This window comes from Cupressus sempervirens, chromosome 5 (assembly GCF_028749045.1).
Source record: "Cupressus sempervirens isolate cs-2001-9-10 chromosome 5, ASM2874904v1, whole genome shotgun sequence".
NCBI classification, from domain to species: Eukaryota; Viridiplantae; Streptophyta; class Pinopsida; order Cupressales; family Cupressaceae; genus Cupressus; species Cupressus sempervirens.
Genome location: NC_143122.1, coordinates 272,765,898 through 272,789,921, shown reverse-complemented (window position 1 = coordinate 272,789,921; position 24,024 = coordinate 272,765,898). Strand labels below are relative to the sequence as shown.

Genomic DNA, 24,024 nt, shown 5'->3' with positions numbered 1-24,024 from the left:
GATATTGGCATCATATTTAGAAGGTCAACAAAACCCCAAATTGAATTTTTTTTCACCAAAATTGGACATCTAAGATGAAATCTAGAGTCAAATTTTTTTTTGAGGTGCGGCGACGGCAATTCAAAAAAAATAATTGCAGAGGTGATTTTCAAACAGTGATATCTCCCTCATATAGACTCCTTTTTGTGAGCAATTTTTTTCATTTTGGCGTAGAATTTTGTTATCTACACACTGGTGTAGGATGTTTGAGCTCTCTGTTCCTAAATTTTTTTGCAATTTGCATATCCTAATTTTTGCAACCTCAAATGCTTAATACGAGCTCATCCAAACACATAATTAGGTTAAATTTTTTTTGAAAGTGCTTAATTTTTTGTCTGCTTTCTAGATTTGTAATCATATTATAGGCTTGTGTGGACAAAAATATCACTCTAAAAAATAGGGCCTTTTATGCATTGTATTGCTTTGATTACTTTTCAAAATTGTTGTACATTGATGGGGACACAACCCAAGCACATAATAGACACAACACAAAAGGAAAAATTATATTAACTGAGAAAATAAGCTAGTACAATAGTACAGGGAAAATAAACTTCAAAACATGCCCTAAGGGCTTACAATAGCATAAATCTGGAGATAATTTCTCCTTTCACTACCTCCTCTCAAACTCCACTCTGAACTGCCTTTTACAATGCCAAAAATCTCCTTAAATAGACCCCAGAGGGTTAAGGACTAGGAGTACATTCTAGAAAGTGCTAGTAGGCATCCACCGACCAAATAGAAGGTTCCAGAAGCTGCGTTAGAAGTTGGTGCAAATCTAGAAGAATCCAGAAACGGTAACCAAACTTTCGGGAGGCATAACTTTTGAATTGTAGCTCTGATTGACAAACCATTTACATTTTCGGAAAGCTCTCAAAGTGCTCTATAACCCTATGGACTAGCTTCGCTCATCCCCCATTTTTGGCCCTTTTTGAGGTCATTTAATGCCCCTAACCTGAGTTTGAAGCATTCTTAGGAGGTCTCCAAAACTCGAAAAACTACAATAACTTTCGAACCATGGGGCCTTTTGATATGATTCTTTTTCTAGAATGCTCTAAATTACAATTACATTCATCTGGCCAATTCACACCTTCTAGTTCACCAAAATGATGGCCCAATTACATGCTCCTATTTTTTCAAGATTTTCTAGCTCACTGATAGTAGAACTGTGAGAGTTGGAACCTTTATTTGACCCAAATGGGTGTCCAAAAATTCAAACACATGAAACAGAAACTAAGTCTAAGTACTTTTTTTTGGGGTGACACAGGATTGCCCTTATACCTCTAGATGCTCCTGCATCAGACACCCAGGGTAGATTGAAAAGTGACCCTATCACTTTATGAATGGTAGAGGAAATCCCAAATGGGAAACCTCAGCTGCTGAAATCCAAGTTGAGTCCTCGATCGGTCGTCCTTTCCATTTGAACAAATACTCTTCATATTGCTTGTTTTTGGTACTCCTACCCACACGATGATCTAGAATGTCTTCTATCTCCTCCTTCTTAGAAGTAGGAATTGGACATGGCTCTAGCACCAACTCCTCATCTGCACGATCATCATGATACTCTGTTAAATCTGCAATGTTGAAAATGGGAGAAATGTGAATACCATCTGGCAGCTCCACTTCATATGCATTCCCTAAGTCATGTTTCTTCAAAATTTTGTAGGCGCCAAATTTCTTCATTTTCAGCTTGTTGTAAGTACCTGCTGGAAATCTTTCTTTTCGTAAGTGCACCATGACTAGATCCCCTACTTGGAATTCCTTATGTATTCTCTTTTGATCAGCCCTAGCTTTATACTCTTGATTCATCTTGGTAATGTGTGCTTGAACCTCCTCATGTAGATGTTTGATATGTTCAGCAAATTTCTCAGCTTCGGCACTTGTCCTCTCCCCTTGTTCTATCTTCCTCAATTCTGGTGCAGTCCTTGGGCTATTCCCATATACAATTTGGAATGGTGATTTTCCAGTACTCCTATTTATAGAGTTATTGTAAGCAAACTCTGCTTGTGGTAGAATCAAATCCCATCCCTTTGGCTTATCCCCAATTAAACATCTCAGCAAATTGTCGAGACTTCTGTTTACCACTTTTGTTTGGCCATTAGTTTGTGGGTGATGCATGGAAATGAATTTCAAGTCAGTTCTTAACTTTTTCCACAATGTCCTCCAAACATACCCCACAAATTTAGTATCTTTGTCAGAAACTATGCTCCTTGGAAGACCACGTAGTCTTACCACCTCTTTGAAAAACAAGTCTACAATATGGACAGCATCATGAGTTTTGTGGCATGGAATGAAATGTGCCATTTTGGAGAAGCTATCAACCACCACGAATAGTGAGTCATTACCCCTTTGTGTCCTTGGCAATCGAAGAACAAAATCCATACTTATGTCCTCCCATGGCCTTGATGGAATAGGCAATGGCTGACATAGGCCAGTATTGTGACTAAACCCCTTGGCAGCTTGAAAAACCTGGCAACTCTGTACAAACTTCTTCACATCCTATGAAATTTGAGGCTAAAAATAATGTTCTCTAAGAATGGCAATGGTCTTATCTCAACCAAAATGTCCTGCCATCCCTCCACTATGTTTCTCCTTAATCAGATTTTCCCTCATGGAACTCCTTGGAATGCACAATTGACTACCCTTGAACAACCTGCCATCCTGAATCAAATAGTCTAACCACTTGGTTCTATCTACAACAACGGGCTCGTTACAAGCTTTCCATGCTTCAGCAAAATCAGGATCCTTGGGGTACAAATTCTTGAGTTCATCAAACCCAACTACTTTAACCTGCATTACTATAAGAAACAATTGTCTCCTACTTAGTGCATCTACAACCCTGTTATATTTTCCACTTCTATGCTTCAACACAAATGTATAACTCTGCAAGAACTCTACCCACTTCATATGCCTCTAATTCAATTTACCTTGGCTATTTAGGTACTATAATGCCTGATGATCAGTGTGCAAAAAAAATTCCTTTGGCAATAAATAATGCCTCTATTTCTTTAAGGCCTGAACTATTGCATAGAACTCTTGATCATAAACAGAATACTTCTTCTTTGCATCATTCAATTTTTCACTAAAATATGCAATAGGCTTACCTTCTTGGCTTAATACAGCCCCAATAGCGCTGCCACTGGCATCACAATCCACCTGAAAAACCTTTCTAAATTTTGGAAGTGCCAACACAGGCTGTTCTGTCACCTTCTTCTTCAGCAATTAAAAACTTCTCACAGTTGTTGCAGTCCATTTGAACAGTTTTGTATCCCCTCTTATTTTATCAGTTAGGGGTGCACATATGCCACTAAAATTCTTAATAAACTTCCTGTAAAAGCTAACCAGACCATGAAATGATCTTACCTCAATAGCAGACCTTGGAGTAGGCCATTCCAAGATGGCTTTTACCTTCTCTGGATCCATTTTGACACCTTTAGGTGATATAACAAACCCCAAATAGACTAACTCCCTTTTTGCAAAGATACACTTCTTTAGATTAATTAACAGTTTCTCTTCCCTTAGCCTTTCAAGGACACTACGAATATGCAATAAATGTTCTTCCAAAGTCTTGCTGAAAATTAAAATATCATCCAAATAAACAATAACAAATTTTCCCAAGAACTTCTTAAGTACCTCATTCATGAGCCACATGAAGGTGCTTGGGGCGTTCGTCAATCCAAAGGGCATGACTAACCACTCATAAAGACCCTCCTTGGTCTTGAAGGCTATTTTCCAGTCATCTCCTTCTCGAATCTGTATCTGATGATAGCCACTCTTGAGATCTATCTTTGTGAAGTACTGAGCCCCACTCAAGTAGTCCATAAGATCATCCATCCTTGGCAAAGGAAACTGGTACTTGATGGTTATCCTATTTATAGCTCAAGAATTTGTACACATCCTACACTCTCCATCCTTCTTTGGTGCAAGTACTGCAGGTACTACACATGGACTCAGGCTCTCTCGAATCAATCCCTTCGTCAACAGCTCCTGAACCTATCTATTTAGCTCCTCTGTTTCAGTAGGAGTCATCCTATGAGCAGCCTTGTTAGGAAAACTAGTTCCTAGAATCAGATCTATCTGATGAGTGATTTGCCTTACTGGCAACAATCCATCTGGAACATTATCAAAGATAATATCTCCAAACTCCCCTAGTAAATCTGAAACTTCAAGTGGTATTTCACTACTACCTTCTTTATCTTTCCTAAGAATCAAAGCATAGCACATATGTTGATGTTTCATGCCATCTAAAAACTTCCTTTCATCAACAAGACAAATCCTAGCACTGCTACATACCTTTTCACCTTCCTTTTTCATGGGCTTCAATTTGTGGCGAGCTCCATCCTTTGTCAGAGAGTATGTGTTTGCATGTCCATCATGTACTGCATGTCTATCAAACTGCCATGGTCTCCCCAACAATAGATGGCAAACATCCATCGAAATAACATCACAAAGAACTTCATCATGGTAACTCCCAATTTTGAATTTCACTAAACATTGTCCACTTACCAAGACCTTATGATCATCTTTTACCCAAGAAATCTGATAGGACTGGGGATGTCTCTCCCTCTTGAGCTTCAGCTTAGAGGCTATCTCTTTTGATACCAAGTTATCAGTGCTACCACCATCAATGATCACGTCACAACATTTATCCTCACACTTGCATCGGGTATGGAACAGACTCCTCCATTGTCCTGGTTCAATCTCACCACTTAGTAGGACTCTTTGATTTACCAAGGTCTCTCCTCTTTCTACATCCTCTGAATGTGATGATTGTGCATCTTCATCCACATGAGAAACCCTAGCTTGGCCCTCAACTCCCCTATCTATCCTTCCTTGTCGTTGAGGGCATTCAAAGGCATGATGACCTTCTTCATTGCAATGGAAACACGTACCATGAAAGCCTCCTCTTCCTTGTCCATGTCCTCTACCTCTTCCTCTCTAATTTCCAAAGTCTTGATCATGGGAGCGATTGAAACCCTCATTCCTCTGGTTCCTGCTAGTACCCACATCTTAATTTTTCTTTTGGGTTTCATTGCAGCCTCCAGATGATCTACCGCTTCCCCTTCCTCCTTGACCGTGCCCTCTTTGTCTTCCTTCAAACCTTTTATTCAGCTTCTCTTCAACTCGTAGGGCAAACTGGTATGCCTCTTCAATGCTGGTCATTCTTACCAGACTTAATTCCTCCTGGATGCTAGGTCGCAACCCACTGATATAATGAGCAACCTTCTCCTTATTTTCTTCTACATGCCCTGCTCTAATCAAGAGTCGGTAAAAATCCTCTGTATATTCTTGGACTGATCATCCTACTTGCTTTAACCCATGCATCTTCTTAAACAAATCAAGCTCATAGTCCATAGGAATGAACTGCTTCTTCAATTTGTCCACCATGCGATCCCACATTGTGATCTTCTCCTTTCCTCTTCTGTTTCTTTCCAATTGGACCTCTTACCACCAAATTTTGGCATGACCTTTAAGTTTGGCCTTTGCAAACTTAACCCTATCCAGGTCCCTGATATCCTCATACTCAAAGTATTCTTCCAGTTCATTGATACAATCAATCAACTCATCTGGTTTCAGATTTCCTGAAAATACACCCACTTCAATTGTAGGTCTTTTCCCAAACTTAGTAATGGCCCTAAAAAGGCTTTCCTTTGCATTATTTAGAACTTCCCTGTCAAATTCTCCTTCTGGTCCAATTTTGTCTTCTTCATTGTCATCTTCACTTTCATCACCTGCAGCCATAATTGTTCCTCTACGGAGCTCCTCCTGCAATGCTTGTACCTGCCTTTGGAGGGCTCTAACCTCCTCAGGATTAATAGCTCTGGCCCTTTCGCCACACTCTCTTCGTGGAGGCATCTTCTTAACTCAAACCCACAACCACACAGTCCTAGTGCAAACTACCTCATAGTCGGCGTTCTGTCTACACACTCAGGAAACCTAGCTCTGATACCACTTGATGGGGACACAACCCAAGCACAGAATGGACACAATAGAAAAGGGGAAATTATATTAACTAAGAAAATAAGCTAGTACAACAGTGCAAGGAAAATAAACTTCAAAACATGCCCTAAGGGCTTACAATAGCATAAATCTGGAGATAATTTCTCCTTTCACTACCTCCTCTCAAACTCCACTATGAACTGCCTTTTACAATGCCAAAAATCTCCTTAAATAGACCTCGGAGGGTTAAGGACTAGGAGTGCATTCTGGAAAGTGCTAGTAGGCATCCACCGACCAAATAGAAGGTTCCAGAAGCTGCGTTAGAAGTTGGTGCAAATCTAGAAGAATCCAAAAACGGTAACCAAACTTTCGGGAGGCATAACTTTTGAACCGTAGCTCCGATTGACGAACCGTTTACATTTTCGGAAAGCTCTCGAAGCACTCTATAGCCCTATGAACTAGATTGACTGATCCCCCATTTTTCAACCCTTTTTGAGGTCATTTAATTCCCCTAACCTGACTTTGAAGCATTCTTAGGAGGTCTCCAAAACTTGAAAAACTGCAATAACTTTCAAACCGTGGGGCCTTTTGATCTGATTCTTTTTCTGGAATGCTCTAAATTAAAATTACATTCATCTGGCCAATTCACACTTTCTAGTTCACCAAAATGATGGCCCAATTACATGCTCCTATTTTTTCAAAATTTTCTAGCTCATTGATAGTGGAACTGTGAGAGTTGGAACCTTTATTTGACCCAAATGGGTGTCCAAAAATGCAAACACATGAAACAGAAACTAAGTCTAAGTACATTTTTTTTGGGTGACACAGGATTGCCCTTATACCTCTGGATGCTCCTACATCATACATCTGAGCTACAATGCTTAGAGAAAAATTTTAGTCTCAAAAGGTAGTTGTAAACAAAAAAATTAGAAGTCAACTTTGTAAATTTTGACAAGTGGCTTATTGTACATGCACTACATATAAAGCACCAAATCATACGTTGGGGGGGGGGGGGGTTGATTGTTTGTTTTTGCAATTTTTGGGTGGTAAATTCATTAATACATCATAGATGAGGAAGATTTAATTACCTTGACAACAAAAAACTTTAAGCAGTGGAGTCAATTGGCTCTCACTTACCTTAGTCAACATAATGCATTGTCATATGTGAAAGGACTTTCATACAATGGTGACATTGGTTCCATCATTTGTCCTGCACTCTTTCTAATAATGGATATGGAGGTTACTGATTCACTTGATGACATGAAGTCAACTGATTTATATGATATTTGAATCTATCTTTGAGAGATGTATAGAGATCCACACATTCCTCCATTCCCAAAAGATGTTTTACCTCCAGCTGTAGCTATAGTTGCATGTTCTCTAGATGAGATGACACCTCCTAATGCTCTTGTTTCTACTACTGATCTAGTTCTTGCCACGGATGCTTTTTTTTTAGCGAAACAAGAAACACCATGTCTTCCTACTTTAGCTTCATGGGAGGACTTCCTTCTAGACAATGCAAAGCTATTCGTGGAGTCTCACATTGAAGATGTTGGAGAAATCATCGATGATATTCATCTTCTCTTTGTTGAGGTGAATCCTTCATCCATTGCCATAGTGTTACTTTTAGCACAATAGGGTACACCTTGTCTTTCCAACTGTAGCATAAGTAGATGACTTCTTGATAGATATTTTAGGTTTGTTTATGGAGTCACACATTACAAATTTGGGAGACATCATCGATGATATACATCTTATCTTTGATGAAGGAGATCCTTCTTCAGTTGTTGTGAGGGCTCACTCTAACCCTCTTGTCCATTCTCTACATGATCAGTCTTCACGAGTTGATATGATTATGGATCCTTATGTACAGCAGTTGCAAGAGGTCTCTTTATCATTTGAGCAGACACATGGTTCTTTGGGATATGTTCTACATCCATCCTTGCTAGATGCAATATTGTTCTTTTCAGCAGTATTAGAAGGGGCGACTATTAGTATCGATACAAGGATAGTTGAGCATGTTTTAGAGACTCCATTCATCATTGGGATTTTTTCTACACATGAGGGAAGCATCTCATATGTACCTATGATATTGTTTCTTCCAAAGGGGAGGAATATTGGGTGAACCCACAATAATGGGTTCCACTTTAGTGGGACGAAGAAACTTGGAAAAGTTGGCAAATTTTTGGATTTCTATTAGCCATACATTCGCGTGAACATCTTAGACATGTTTGTGTCAACACGTACCATGCACATGTTCGTGTGAACATGTGAGCACGTTTGAACATAGGTTTGCCCAAACATGTGTGCAATACATGTTCGTGCAAACATATATTGGGCTGATTTCCAGTGCTTTAAATTGCTTCATTTACTTTTCTAAAGTCAGTTTCACTGTGAGTAATGTTCATTGAGCGTTCAGGCAAACATGTGGTTTGTGCTACCTCTGTCAGCATCATCCTGTTGCTTTTGTTCTCATTTTCGTCATTAGATATGTCAAAATAATAGTAATTTAATGTTTTCAACATTTTTGAAGTATTTTTTTATATTATCAAAATAGATTTTAATATTTTCAATGCATTTTTTTAATGTTTTTAAAACATATTTGAATGTTATTTACATTTTCAATAGTTATGAAAACATATTTAAATGTTAATTTAATATTTTTATTGTTTATTTATATTAATTTAGAAAACAGAAAAATATTATATAGAAAACATTAGAAAAAATAGTAAAAAAATTATAATATAAAATTTAGGAAAAACATTAGAAAACAAATTTAGAAAAAATATTACGAAAACATTAAAGAATTTATAATTTGATATAAAATTTAGAACACAATTTTTTTTTAAAAAGTTAAAAAACATTAAATAAATATTAGAAAGTTTATCAAAAACATTAGAAAACTTAGAAAAAAACATAATAAAAATATTAGAAAATTTAGAAAAAAACATTACAAAATTTATAATTTAATATAAAACTTAGAAAAAAAATTTATAAAAAAATATTTTAAAAACTTAGAAATTTTTTTAAAAAAACATTAAAAAAAATTAGAAAATTTAGAAAAAAATATTGCAAAAACATTAGAAAATTTAGAAAACAAATTTAGAAAAAAACATTACAAAAATATTAGAGAGTTTATAATTTAATATAAAATTTAGAAAAAAAATTCAAAAATATTAAAAAATAAATTTAGAAAAACATTAGAAAAAATATTAGAAAATTTATAATTTAATACAAAATTTAGAAAACAATTTCAAAAAAACATTGCAAAAAAATTAGAAAATTTAGAATTTAATATAAAATTTAGAAAAAACATTACAAAATAATTAGAAAATTTATAATTTAATATAAATTTTAGTAAAAAAATTTAGAAAAAATTTAGAAAAATGGTAGAAATTTTATAATAATATAAATTTTAGAAAAAAAATTTAAAAAAACATTAGAAAAATATTAGAAAATTTATAATAATATAAAATTTAGAAAAAAAGTTTAGAAAAACATTACAAAATTTATAATAATATAAATTTAAAAATGTGTGTGTGTGTGTGTGTGTGTGTGTGTGTGTGTGTGTTAATGTTAAATGTAGACATGTCTGTTTTCGATATTAATGTTTATATATATATATATATATATATATATATATATATATATATATATATATATATATATATATATATATATATATATATATATATATATATATATATATATATATATGTCAAATTCAATTTAATGTCTTAAGCTTAGAAGTTTAATTAGATGACATATCTTAAGGGTCTAGATCCTAAATTGTACATGTAAAAATATAGATTAGAATGCATAATTTTTTATTTTGAACATAAATGTACATGTATATTTGTTCATGGTTAAAAGTAGATGTATGTACATGTTTTTAATAAATTCACATTTTTATATGTATAATTTGTGTATATGTTAACTATTGATCTTAATTTATCTTATAACTAAGTGTAATTAACTATATTTAATAACATGTCTTAAGGGGAGATCCTAAATTATACATAAGAATGTAGATTAAAATGTATATTTTATTTCATAAATGTACATGTAAATATGTTCATGTGGTAGATATAGAAATGCATATATATATGTTTTCAATATTCATGTTTAAATGTAAATATGGTATTATTTTTAATTTCTTAATAATTAGAAGTATATAATTAACTATATAATTCAATGAAATGTCTTAAGGGGAGATCATAAATTATACATATATAAGAGTGTAGATTAATTTGCATATCTAGGTATGAATATAACATACATGTACATCCAAACCCTAACCCTAACTTAACCAAACCCTAACCCTAACCCTAACCTTGATCTTAAAATTTAATTTCTAAACCCAAGATTAAAAATGATAATAAATACCCGAAATCATAATCTTGAACTAAATCATAAACTTCATATGCTAAGTTCCCTTATCCTAAATTCTTTACCATGGACCTTAATATTAACCCCTAAATATAATGCTAGAAATTATGTAAGTTTTTTTTAAACCCTAACAATGTCATAAGGTCTTAAATCTTACCCTAAAATTAAGCCTAAATACACTAAAACTCTATTTCAAAACCTAATTGAGGCCTAACTTACATAAAATTAAAAGAAGTTGAACCTAATCCTAAATTATTAAAAATTACATTTGAGATACATGCACATACATTCAAACACATGTACATATATGAAGCATTCACCCTTGTTTTAAATGATATATGTAACCCAACTTGAAACCTAAACTTCAAAAAATTATTATTTAAGAGTAATATAAATAATTTATTACCCTTTAATTGAATTCTCTAATAATAACCCCCAAGGTATAATAAAATCTTAGAACAATAAATTAACTCTAACCATAACCAAACTCTCAACTTTAAAGTTATCTTATACTTATATGCAAATTAATCTAGGTCTAGATGTCTTACAAATTATCTAGGCCCATGATGTGTGATGTATGTTTTATTACATGTCTATAGTTTTTAATGTTAAAAATAAAAGATTGTGTGTACAGCAGGTAGTTTAGCTCTTCATACATTTCTACAGATATGGCTTCACATGATCAGCTTGATGCAGCCCCTGATGCGGCACCTAATGTAGTTCCTATTGTAGCTCCTACTGTGGCATAGGTTGATGTGGTTCTTGTTGTAGCACTTGATTTAGTTCCTAATTTGGCTTCTTGTGCAGCTCGTGGTGGGGATTGTGCTACAGCTTCTGGTGGGGCTCGTCATGTACCTCAACGTAGGGCTCATCGTGCAACTCATGTTTTGGCTCTTGGTGCAGCTCCTGGTGGTGTAGGACCTGTCGTGGCTCTTGGTGTGGCTCCTATTCCAGGTCAGGTTGCACCTACAGCTTCTACTGGAGGTCCTGCTACACCACCTCCACGCATCGATATCGATGCTTTATTTGCATTTTCAAAGCAGGAGGTTGCTAGATTGCAGCACTCTTTATTGACCTTTGATGATGGTATTTCTAGAGAGATATGTACTATGATATGTAGGAGTTTATAGGATTTGACAGCTAGGTTTAGAGCTCACCATTCATTTACTCCTACCATATTAGCTTCCATATCTAGGGAGCTTAAGGATGAGGCTTCAGGAAATGCATCATTTGATGACATCAAGAGGGTAACCCCCAAAGATGTCATCCAGAGAGAGCTCTTTCCAGCTTATGAGGGAACACGGGGTAGGGTGAGAGGCTACAGAGTCACACAATGCAGAGACCCTATTATTGCTAGCATGATCTATCCACAATTTTTAGGTTCATATGGTCATTATCTTAATAATGACCAGATACCCCTTTATTTTACACAACAATTATACGCTAAGTTCTGTATAGGGCTCAACGCCAACTACTTGGATATTCCTAATTATTGTGGACAAGGGCATGGTCGGATCACAGATTAGGACCAGTACCATAGTGTAGATCATCTACCACCTACAAATCTTAAATAGTTTGTTGGATCAAGGATGCATCTTGTGATTCTTGCACATGTGCCTATTGCACTTAGAGTCATCACTGTTTCCCAGAGGGAAGCAATTAACACTATTGGGCACATTGCATTTGCGGCGGCTAGTATCACATCAGATTCTATTGGTTGTTATCTTCATAGTTGACGTCCTTGTCCACTTGGTCAACCATCTTCATAGGCATCTAGTAGCACTTCAAGTGCCTCCTCTAATTATGCATATATAGCTACTGGGCTACCACTGCCAGGTGATATTCATGGTCTCTCAGGACAGCAAACACATATGGATATGGCACTATATTTTTTGGAGGATATGTTGCACTTTATTAGCTATATTTTTATACACAGAGGATTCCAGTACAATCGATGATGGATGTTGTTAGACAGCATCAGAGCCCCAACATAGTTCCATAGACACAAGCTGCCACACTAGTGACAGATGATACACTTGTGTGTAGCTCACAACATTCGACACCAGACTCATGAAACTCTATCGATGACTTGAGCATATGAGTTGGAGATGTCCATATCACAACCAAGGGTCTTGATGATTTTGGCGAGCAATTGCGAGGCCTATCTGAGATTGATACTAGTTCAAGCCTACGTATTTCATCATACATGGACCTGTTGTTCAGACCTAACAGCACTAATTCTACACCAAATGTACCTAGCTAGTTAGACAGTCCACTTCACTCAGATTTACTAGCAGTTGGACATGGAGTTTTAGGCTCAGGTGCATCAGTAGATGATATGATGGAGTCTGCTGATCATCCTCCACCTCTAGGGACCCAGGTACATATATAATTTATTTTCAATTTTAAATATATATGAAATTAAAAAATATGTTCATTTATTGAAAAATTTAGTTCATATATATATATATATGTGTGTGTGTGTGTGTGTGTGTGTGTGTGTGTGTGTGTGTGTGTGTGTGTGTGTGTGTGTGTGTGTAGATATTTAATTTAATCTTTAACTCATAATAAATCATGTAGGCACAGGTCACTGAGCACATGGTTACACATACTATTGGTTCAAGGTATCACGTATATGAGAGAGATGATTCTATTGAGGCACCTAGTAGTGCTTAGGTACTTGAGTTTTAAATAGTTTTTTTAAAGTTCATATTTAATTTGAATAAACATGTACATGATGCACATATGTATATATATGTTTTAAAGATAGAACTCTAACACATGTATGTATATATGTATATTTATTTGCAGGGCTTGGTTGATGTGCCTCGGCGAGAGGATGTATAGGAGACTTGATCAGAGGGTTGTTCTATTCATATGCGTCTTAAGGGGTCCCTCTAGTAGTTGATCAGATTTATATATTTTTTGATGCATTTACATAGTGGAGGTCCAGTTTACATACGTACACATGTGTATTTCAGTTCCTTGATGACATGCATGTACTTTCACTATTTATTTGATTATTGAGTATTTCAGTAGTTAGATACCATCACATGTACATATATATGACTTTTGATATTTTGCTACATACATGTATTTATTCAAAATTTACAATTTTCATTTCAGATACATAGAGATATATTAGATCTATAGATGTTTATTCTTGAGACTTGTATATGTGTACATATGTGTATTTTTTTGTGTTATAGTTATAGACCATGATCTTGAGATATGTGTACATGTATATCAATTATCAATTAGTAGGAAGTTAGAAATATAAATATTTCTTAAATTATCAATATTACTAACCCGCTAAAGATAAATATTAGTTTTATGTGGATAAAAATATGTTAATAAACTAACCTAAATGATAACTATGAACTTATAATCTTAGAATTTTAAAAAAACATGTTTAATTTTCACTTATGAAATTCAATCTAGTTTGAAAAAAAGTTGATAAATGAATTCAAATTATTAAATTCATTCATGGTATGATTAATTTAAATTATTAAATTATATAGTTTTTTAATAAACTAAATTTGATAATTAAGAACTTATGATCGTACAATTAAAAACACATTTAATTCAAGATGAAATTCAATATTTTGAAAAGAAGATATTTAAGAATTGTAACATAGATAATGAAATTGTGTAAGTTTGAAATTGTAACATAGATAATGAAAGTGTTGAAGTATAAAAAATACATAGAGGGCATGCAAGACAAGCAAGCAATGTTTGAAGTATGTGATGCAGTCCCTAATTTGTGTCCCAAGGAACTAATTGGTTTTGGAGTTCCTGGGAAACCTATTGGCCAGCGTTCAAAGGAAATCAATGCGTTCATGCAAGGGCCACCTTTTTTCTACTATGAAAATGATGCTTTTGCATCGAAGGATATTTGGAAGACAATATTTGAACAATTTAATAGTGTTGAACCAGAGTTGGTGGACTCAATGTTCTTTTCAGCTTCTAGAAGAGCAAGAGAGTATGTGGATAACCTTCCAATAGAAGAGTGATTTCAAGTAGAACCTCTCCCCCCCATGACTATTTAGGAAGTACTTCCACAAATAAAAAAGTGTTGGCCTTCATGGGATCAGAGGACAAAATTGAATTCCATAGACTCGAGACAATGTGGCACTATCCTTATTGATCAATCGAGAGCTATGATTTAGAATTCACGAGGCCAATTGCAAGATAGTGTGCAGAAATATATACTTCAAAAGTGTGAAGAGTGGAATTTGGTATGGGTGGGGCTAGGTGACCTCGTCCCTCTAGAGCTTTATGAGATAGAGCTTATATTAGGATTTGATAGAGATCACACTTGTGGAACTTCTTGTGTAACTGATCGCTTGCATTGTTTGGGTAATTCATTCCAAACAGATACAGTTGCATATCATTTATTAGTTTTGAAAGCATTATATCCTAATGGCGTTAGAGTACTTTCTCTATTTTCTGGTATTGGTGGAGCAGAAGTTGCTCTTCATCAACTTGGGATACATTTAAGTTGTGTTGTATCTATTGTTTATGAGTTTCCTCGCATTGTGATGGAAGTGAGGGAAATAATGCACTCAAAAGCCTCAGCTAATAATTTTTCTTGATCAATGTGTAGGCTCATTTTTTTTGTAAATACCTCAACTTTAATAGACTACTTGAAAAATGGAAAAGGATTTTAACTACAACAGAATATTCTCTATTGATTTTAAATTGTCAAATCAAAGGATTACATACCCTAACTAAGAATAGTAATTTTTTTCATTTTCAAACTAGTTTTATAAAGATCTACAATCAAAAAATACTTTTCTTTTCTTTTTTAACGAGAGTTCAATTTTCAGTCGTCCAACGAATTTCTTTTAACTGACTCTAAATTGGTTTGTCATGGAAGCTTATCATAATAATAATGTTTATGATCTTTTTTAACGGATGGTTTTTAATTATAACTTTTCGAGGACCTCCGTGGGCTTAGAAAGTATGTGTTCTGTTTTACAATGATACAAAATCACCATATTTATTGTTTGCAACTACTTGAATTTCCTTGAAACTTTTTAAGGTGGAGTATGGAGAATCGTAGATGATTAAGGGAAACCCTTTTCTTAGCTAAGAAATTCTGTAGTGATGCTATTTCGGGTATCAAATTCCAAGCCGTCTCACACAATTCTTTTTAAAAAAAAGTTCTTACTTTTTATATGCTAATCTTGTTAAACCATAACTATAAAACTAATTAAATTTCATTATTAACAATGAGTACAATTGAACCTAACCTTAAACCTAATTAAGTAGAAAAATAAATATAATTTATCACTTATGAAATTCAATCTATTTTGAAAAAAAGTTGATAAATAAATTTAAATTATTAAATTCATTCATGTTAAAATTAATTTAAATTATTAAATTATCTATTTTTTAATAAATTAATGAAAATTAAGAACTTATGATCATACAATTAATCTAAACACATTTAATTCAAGATGAAATTCAAAGTTTGAAAAGAAGTTGATATTTAAGAATTGTAACATAGATAATGAAATTGTGTAAGTTCGAACTAACTTCTAGCCTATTTATATCAAGTTATTAAATTATTAAATTCATCCATAGTACAATTAATATTATAGCTTTTAAATAAACTAATGATAACTGAGACTCAGATATTCAAATTAAAAACACAATTTCACCAAAGTTGATATTCACAATTTCACCATAGTACAATTGAAAACACATTTCACCAAAGTTGATATTTAGATTATTATAAAATAAATCTCAAAGGTCTAATCAACCATGATGTACACTTATAACATGCAATATTTTTTCATGATCTTAATTGTCTAGTCTCCACTTGTGATGTACATGCTTAAGTTTAACTGTATGCAGACAAAGCCCTATAGCAATGACCAGATGGTTGTATTGTAAAACCTTGTTGTCAGGTTGATAATCAACAAAGTGTATTCCATGTTGGACTATTTTGTCTTGCTTCAAATATGTTCCCATTATAAAATAAAAAATAATAATAATTTATCCCTTGCCTCAAGATAAATTTCATGCAATAACCAGATAAAAAAATCATTATACAGATTTGTCTGTCACTGTTGGTACTTTTAAATTGTTTGACATAAATCAATAGAATGCAGTCATCTACAACAAAGCATAAATATTCTTCATTATAATATGACTAAAATCTATGAGTCACATTCTTTACAAGTTGAAAAGCACCATATCCTTCTTAAGCCATCATTGAATCACAAACAAATAGCATGGTATGAATACTAGAATGTTTGTCCTTAAAAATAAATTGCTTTTCATTTTATGGAAAAATATTAGTCTATTTTTTCAAGAATAAATTGTTGCACAAAAGACAATGACATTGGTTATCAAAAGAAGCAAACATAATGTTAGAAATCAGCTCTTTTGTTTGTAGCTCTCATGGAAGATGCAAAGTGATGATTTTGGAGATGAAATGCAAAGGATGCAAGCTTAAATGCTAATGATTGCAATGTGAATATGAGGGATACTAAAAAGGTGCAATATGAAGTCTATATGATGCAAGTATGAGGCTCAAACTATGAAGAATGCAAGTGGACGCTATGCAAGAGTGAAATCTATGTTTTGCCAAGCATGTTTAGGAGCACAAGTTGCCATGTTTTCCAAGGTTTGAATGTATTGAACCAAAGTTTGTGATGTTTTGACAATGTTTTGACAATGTTTGATGTTTTGACAAGGTTTTTCAAGTTTCCAAGGTGTAAATGATAATGTTGGCTTTTATCTTGATTATGTTTTACACACATTAAGACAAGAATAGTTGTTGTTAAAAGTGAACAGTCACACCACAACCTAAGCTTTAAGACTGTATCCACTAAATTCTTACTTGAACCAAAGTTCAGCCACGCTTATCCAGAGCAGACAACTTAGGGCCTTGGAACCACAAGCTCCCCCTTACAGTGCACTCACTTCTCGAGGCTACCAAGATCCGCTTCCCAAGAGGCATGACTTCCCAAGGGACTATTGCCTCTACGAAGGACCGCAAGAATGTAGGATGTCTTCACAGGCATGGGTGACCCCTTGAGCCAGTGGATAGAAAGGATTTTGGTTGCTAAAAAATGGTTTTTAGTAAGGGTATTTTCTTCAGCAAGTGAGTGATAAAATTCCTCAAAAGGTCTCCCAGCCCCAAGAACCAGGGTTTCACACACCATAAGGGTACTACAGGAGAGCTATCACTCAGCAATACTGCCGACATGGCTTTCACTGTAATTGAGTTTTATATAGTAGTTGGAATGTTGACCTAGCTTTTGGCTCGTTACCGCTTTGAGGTCGTCCCCTAGCATACCCAATATCGAGTATCTTGGTCCAAGGCAAGCCTCCTATAGAAGTTACATGGATTTCTCTTACACCCAAGATCCACAAATAGTGAGGGGAGAGGATACGTCCAATGAAACTCTTAGGGATTTAAACACTGTAGACACACTAGACAGAAAATAAAAAGTTCATTTTAAGTACCAAACAATGTGTTATTTTAAAATCTAATAAATCCACACACATGGTTTTGAGAAACACACAATGGTCTTTGATAACATCCTGCAAAACAAGTATTAATAGTTTGTTATGATCATGTCCTCATCCCACAATTGCCACATGTTGCAAGGAGACCACTAGTAACACAATAAGAGTATACATTTTTTAACACTATTAATGTGTTACTAATTTTTAATTTAACTTCAATGCATCCGTCAAGCAACTTCACTAATGAAAGAAATAAATAAATAATTTATATGTACAATTTTTTTACAAAATTGATGCCTTTGATTTTGTGAATGAATATCAAAGATAGACAATGCACTATTGGTTAGGTTGATGGCAAATAGTTTTACAAATGGTAAATAATTTTACAAATGACAACATTTTTGGATTTTTTAGACTGTTTGCACAAACACAATATGTTTGTCTGAACATGTGCCCAATTTTTTTTGGTGGCCACAAAATCTGAGGGGCTATGTTCGTACGAACATGCAAAATGACAAAAAATTTAACCTTTTTTTCATTTTTTTTTCTCTTTTCACTTCCATAATTACAGGAGAATGATCTCCTACTGTAAAATAAAAAATGTCAAAATGTGCTACTTAGAGCAAGCTTTCCAACAACTATAATTTTAATACATATTTTAATCATTAAGACTTTCAAATATGAGTTTAACTTATTATAGGTTCATTACTGATTAGACATCAACCAACTTTGACACCTCGAGAAAATTAGTAAATTAGGTCAATTTTTTTTTTTTAAAATGTAGGAACTAGCTTATTGAAATACCTTTCTATTCAGGAAAAAAAAATGTTTATGATAAATTGACTTCAAATTATCTGTATCAAACGGGACGTATGTTTAAATTATGGTTCATGTCACTTCAAAACTTTATAAATTATACAATATTCAACCAAAATAAATCAAACCAAATGCATCCTCTGGATATTGATGTTACAAATCTAACACTGAAAGAATTACTTCATTATCATTTCTAGAAAAAAAAGTTATATGCGTCAAATAGACTGTCACTCTTTAAAATATTGAATTTTATTATGTACCACTTTTCAGAGGAGATAAAAAAATTTGACATAAATAATTTTTTTTTGTAGATTAAAAAATATGGTTACAAAGTAGGAACAAAGTACTCAAAATCACTAGTTTATGTCATCTTGAAATTATTTATAATTTTGGAGATATAGTCACTTGAACGTGATGTTTGTTGCAAAAATATTGATTTTAGTGTCAAAATTGGTCAAAAAGTGAAACCCATTATTGTGGGATCACCCTATTATTCAGCAGTCATGGATCAACTTCTCTTTTGTATATACTTAATGTATGTCATAATGGGGGGGTCTTTTACTTCATCCATCCATGCATCTTGTTTTTTCATCTCTCTTTTTGGGGGAGGGTTTTTCCCATGAGGTTTTCATACTTTCTCTACTTTATGAGAGATTTTATTTTTTTCCACAAGGGTACCTAACATGGCCTAGTAGCTGAGACCCATTATGCATTTGTCATCCTAGCTTTCATAAGCTTAAGTGCATTTCCCTAAGTTGCACTTAAGGGGGGTGTTGGTGTAAATAAGTATTTACTTATTACACTTTACTTAAGTTTACTTAGGTCAATGCATTATTTTACTATTTTTTAGTTTGACACTTAGGTCTTTGCAGAATTTTACAAGTTTTCATGTTGAAAACATAGAAGTAAATAACTCTAATTCAACACATTGTGTATACAACACTAGATTTTTCATAATTAACTAAGTTGTCATGTAGAAAACATAGTTATTCACACTTCTATTTTACCACATGGTGTTTACAACATAATTTTGTGTGCTACAAATTTGTAGGCTTATCCTCTCATCATTGCACTTAATCCTATGCTTAATGGAAGATAATCCACTTGTAGTGGACATGTGTTTTGTTGTAGGAATTATCAGTATGCTGATTCCTAGGCATTCTAGAAACATTCTAGAGGCCTTTATATATAGGCAATCCTATTGTGTATATACATAACTAAACATTAACTGACAATAAATCAATTTTGGATATTGTTATTCTAATCATACATTGTTGGTCTATTCTTGTGCTTGTGCTTGAGTTCTTTGATCTTGGGTGATTTTTCCCTAAGGCAAATTCTTACATGGTATCAGAGCTATACCAAATTCTTACAAGGAGAGATAGAGAGTAACAAAGAAAATTATTGAAGACTGAGGCAAGAAGAAAGAGAGAGGGATGAAGATTTATGTGAAGGCACAAATAAGGATATGTGACCACCTAAATATATGGGATATATTAAGTATATAGAGGGATGGAAAGATTGAAGGGGGTGATGGATGAATAGAGAGGGATATTTGTTTAGATATGGAGGGGGGAGAGGAAGTGTGAGGCCTCAGCTTGACCCATCATAGCATGGATATTTTATTCACATTTTGATATTTGAGACCTTGATATTTTGACAGATATTCAAGACTTAGATGGACAGTGGATTGCTTTATCTATTGATTTTGATACTTCTGAAATGTTTTACATTGTTATATGGACTAAGAACCTATTATTGTGTAAGAAATGTTCGAACATATATGGATGCAACTTTATGACATGATATTATCAAATAATGATACAATGTGAAATGTTAATTTGATTTTGATGATTTCTAATTTATAGATAAATGTTAATTTGATTATGATGCTTTATGACATACAGATGAATGGTTATGATATGCAGATAGATGTTAATTTGATAATGATGACTTATGACATGCAGATTTTGATATCTTAACATTTCAAAAGGAATAATTGAAAAAGACTAGGAAAGGAAATCTAATTGGAATTATGTTAATATGGATATTATTATTATATGAATTTATGTTGTATATGTTTATTTGACCCCCTTGGACTACTAATGCTCAAGTTTGATGTACAGGAAGAGGGACCATGGAAATTCTTGGGGGAAACAAGTTCCAAACGTTGTGAACACAGTTTAACCAAGGTGAATCTTTGGAAGATACAAGAGCCTCGTTGTGAAAGTATCTTTCTTCATAATTGTATGGTTCCTTGCTTGTGAATATGTTTAATCATAATTTAGATGCATTAAGGGCAAATCATGGTGAAGTGAAATGTACTTCAATGTGTCACTTGACACTTGTATTTGTTTATTTGTTGATGACATGTCACCTAGAGTGTTGATCATAAGGTCACTTAATCTTGGTCCTTTCCTTTTCTTCCAATTAATGTTTAAGTACACCCACTTGGGAGAGAGTGTTAGGATAGGTCACCATCATTTTGATTTTCGAATTCAAACTTGTTAGGGATTTTAGGGGGCCTAAATGGGATCCTAAAGTGTTATTTTATTGATAAAAAGTCACCCAAATGGTAGTATAACATGTTAGGGGCCTAAATTTAACTATTTTCGTGATTACCTAACTTAGGGCACCCTTAAACAAATCCTTCTTAAACCAATTCGAAATTTTGAGTTTCCCCAAGAGAGTACCCTCACAATCCCACTTGGTCAACATTCTTATTTTCAAGGAGCAACAATGTAAGAAAAGGGAGGCTAGATGTTCCTACTAAAAAAGGGTTAGCAGAGAGTCTTTTTAGTGGGGGGTGTGACAAATTAGTGGGTTGTTCACCCACTCTCTAATTTTAGAGACAGTTCGGTTTGAAGGGAGATTAAGGGAGCTCTACTACAACTATCTTTACCCTAGCTTGGACCAAGGTTGGTGTTGTAGACACCTAAAAACTTTTAGAAAATAAAGTATTTTTATTTTTTGAAAAAGTCCTGATGACATCATCATTTATTAATTAATTATTTAATTAATTAATTAATTAATTTTTATGCCATTAAATCCCTTTATCTTAATTAAAAATATTTAATTAAGAAATCCCTCCCAAAAATGTTTAAATCTTATTTAAACATTATTTCCTTATTTATTAATTATTTAAATAATAAATTGACCAAAAATCCTAAAATAAATAAATAAATTTAATTTTTGCCCAAAACTTGGCCAATTTCCTTATGACCAATAACCTCTTCCAAAATCTTCTAATCCTTCTTTAATTTCGATTAAAGGCTAATCCCATCATTTCCTACCCCTAATCCCAACTCAAAATATTTAATTAAAATTAAATATTAATCCTCATGTTTATTAAAAAAGTTTTAATAAATATCTCCTCAACCCAAACCCTTGAAATAAATAAAACTTTATTTATTTCCTAAAAATCTAATTTATCCTCATCCTAAGAGTTCTAGACTCTTCTAGAAAGTCTTCATCCTCATCCTAGGAAATTCTAGACTATTCTAGAAAGTCTTTATCCTCATCCAAAGTCTAGACTCTTCTAGAAGATGTCTTTAAACCTAATCCTAATCCCCTCCTAACCTTGTCACATTCCCTAAAAATGGGTTAAGACTTACTAACCCAAGCCAAAGTTAACAAATATCTCCTCCTTCACCCACCCTCATTAAAGTCCATCCACTTGCCTATCCTTAAGCTAATCCTAAACCATCTTAATCCATCCTCTAATCATTTGCACAAGCCTAAGCAAGCTTAAAAACCTCCTAATCAAGTCCAAGTCGAAATTGCTCTCATCACCCTCAAAATATCTCAACCATAAAATTTTATGAAGTCCACTAGGTCATAAATGACTCTTACAAGCCCTTTTATTGCTCTTACAAGTCATTATGAGGGTCTTTATGAAGATTTTATCCCTTGAGCCTCTTTTTTTGACTCATCCTTCCCCTTTCCTCCATCCTCTCACCATGTGACATGTGTCACTCCTTAATTGGATATAAGGAAGCACAATCCATGTGCTCTCTTCTCATACAATCTAAGCCCTCCATGAGCTTTTTCCCATCCTTGCATCTTAGCCCTCAATCCCTCAAGCCTCTTGCCTATAAATTGGATCCTTCTCCTTTGCAAAATAACACAATCCATGAAGTAAAGTTATAATGCTATTTTGAGAGCCAAATCCATACTAAAGCCATCTATCCACACTAAAAATCCACAATCATCCATTGAAGCCTTTGGAAGCATATTGAGCATACATCCTATCCATTTAGATAAAGCTACTCAACAAGAGAGCTTCTTATTGAGAGAGTCCATTAATGGCTCATATTCTCAATTGAGAGCTCATCTTAGTCTATCTTGAAGTTTATGAATTTTATTTAGTTTGTAGAAGCTTTATTTAAATTTGGTTTCTATTAGCATACTAACAGTGCTCATATACATTTTGGCACGCCCGGTGGGACCCCACATGGGTCATCTTCATTAGCTTTTTTAGTCAAGTTTTGTATGTCGTTTGCTGATTTTGGCTATTTTTTCTTGTTTTTGTGATTGGTAGGATTGTATAAATTAGTTTTGTAGGTCCACATGAGCATGAAGAAGACAAAAGAACTTATAGTCTATCTCATAGTATTTGCAGATTTTTCAAGCTTATAGGTGGACAAAGCACTTGAAATTCTTCTTCCTCTTCTTCTCTATATTTTTCTTATTCCATCTACTTCTTCTTCTTCTTGTGGGAGATCTTGGCCCTTTTTTTTTTAAAGGAAGAAAAATCATACACACTTCTTTTTAGTGCTTAAAATGAACCCCCAAATCATACTTAAATCCATTAAAAAATAAAAAATTTGCAAAAAAAAAAAATCTTTTAACAAGTGAAACTAAACCAATCTAATCATTTGCATCCTTGCAACATCAAGGTTTTAGATGCATTCATGAAAAGTTAGGAACACTTCATTTTTGGGAATTTAAAAAGAACTTCAAGTTTCTATTTCAAAAGGTTCAAAATCAACACTAAGTGCACACTAAAATCTAAATCAAACTCAAAGCATCAATCAAGGATAAAATGAACCTCATTTGAAAATATTTTAAAGTTCTTTTAAAAATCTCATGAAAACTAAGAGTCCTAAAACTTTTTTTATTTGTTCCAAACAAATGTCTTGTTGCAAAATCTTGATTGTTTCTTAGGTTTTTCATGCATCAAAACAATCTAGGAATATCATTTTTGGGCTTAAAACATGCAAACTAGAACACAAAATCTTGAATGAAAAGAAAAGTCCAAAGAGTCATTTTCACTTTTGAGTCCAAAACAATCTTGAATGTTCTAAGGTTAAAACAAATCACTTCAAAGTTCTTAAAACAACACACAAAATCTCAATC

At 33.6% G+C, this 24,024-nt stretch overlaps 1 pseudogene across 1 annotated transcript in view; it reads left to right on the top strand.

Annotated features, from left to right (window-relative positions):
• LOC149555626 (flavone 3'-O-methyltransferase 1-like) overlaps window positions 1–24,024 on the top strand; it is a 121,038-nt pseudogene that overhangs the window by 11,894 nt on the left and 85,120 nt on the right. The gene's annotated exons all lie outside the window — the stretch shown is intronic.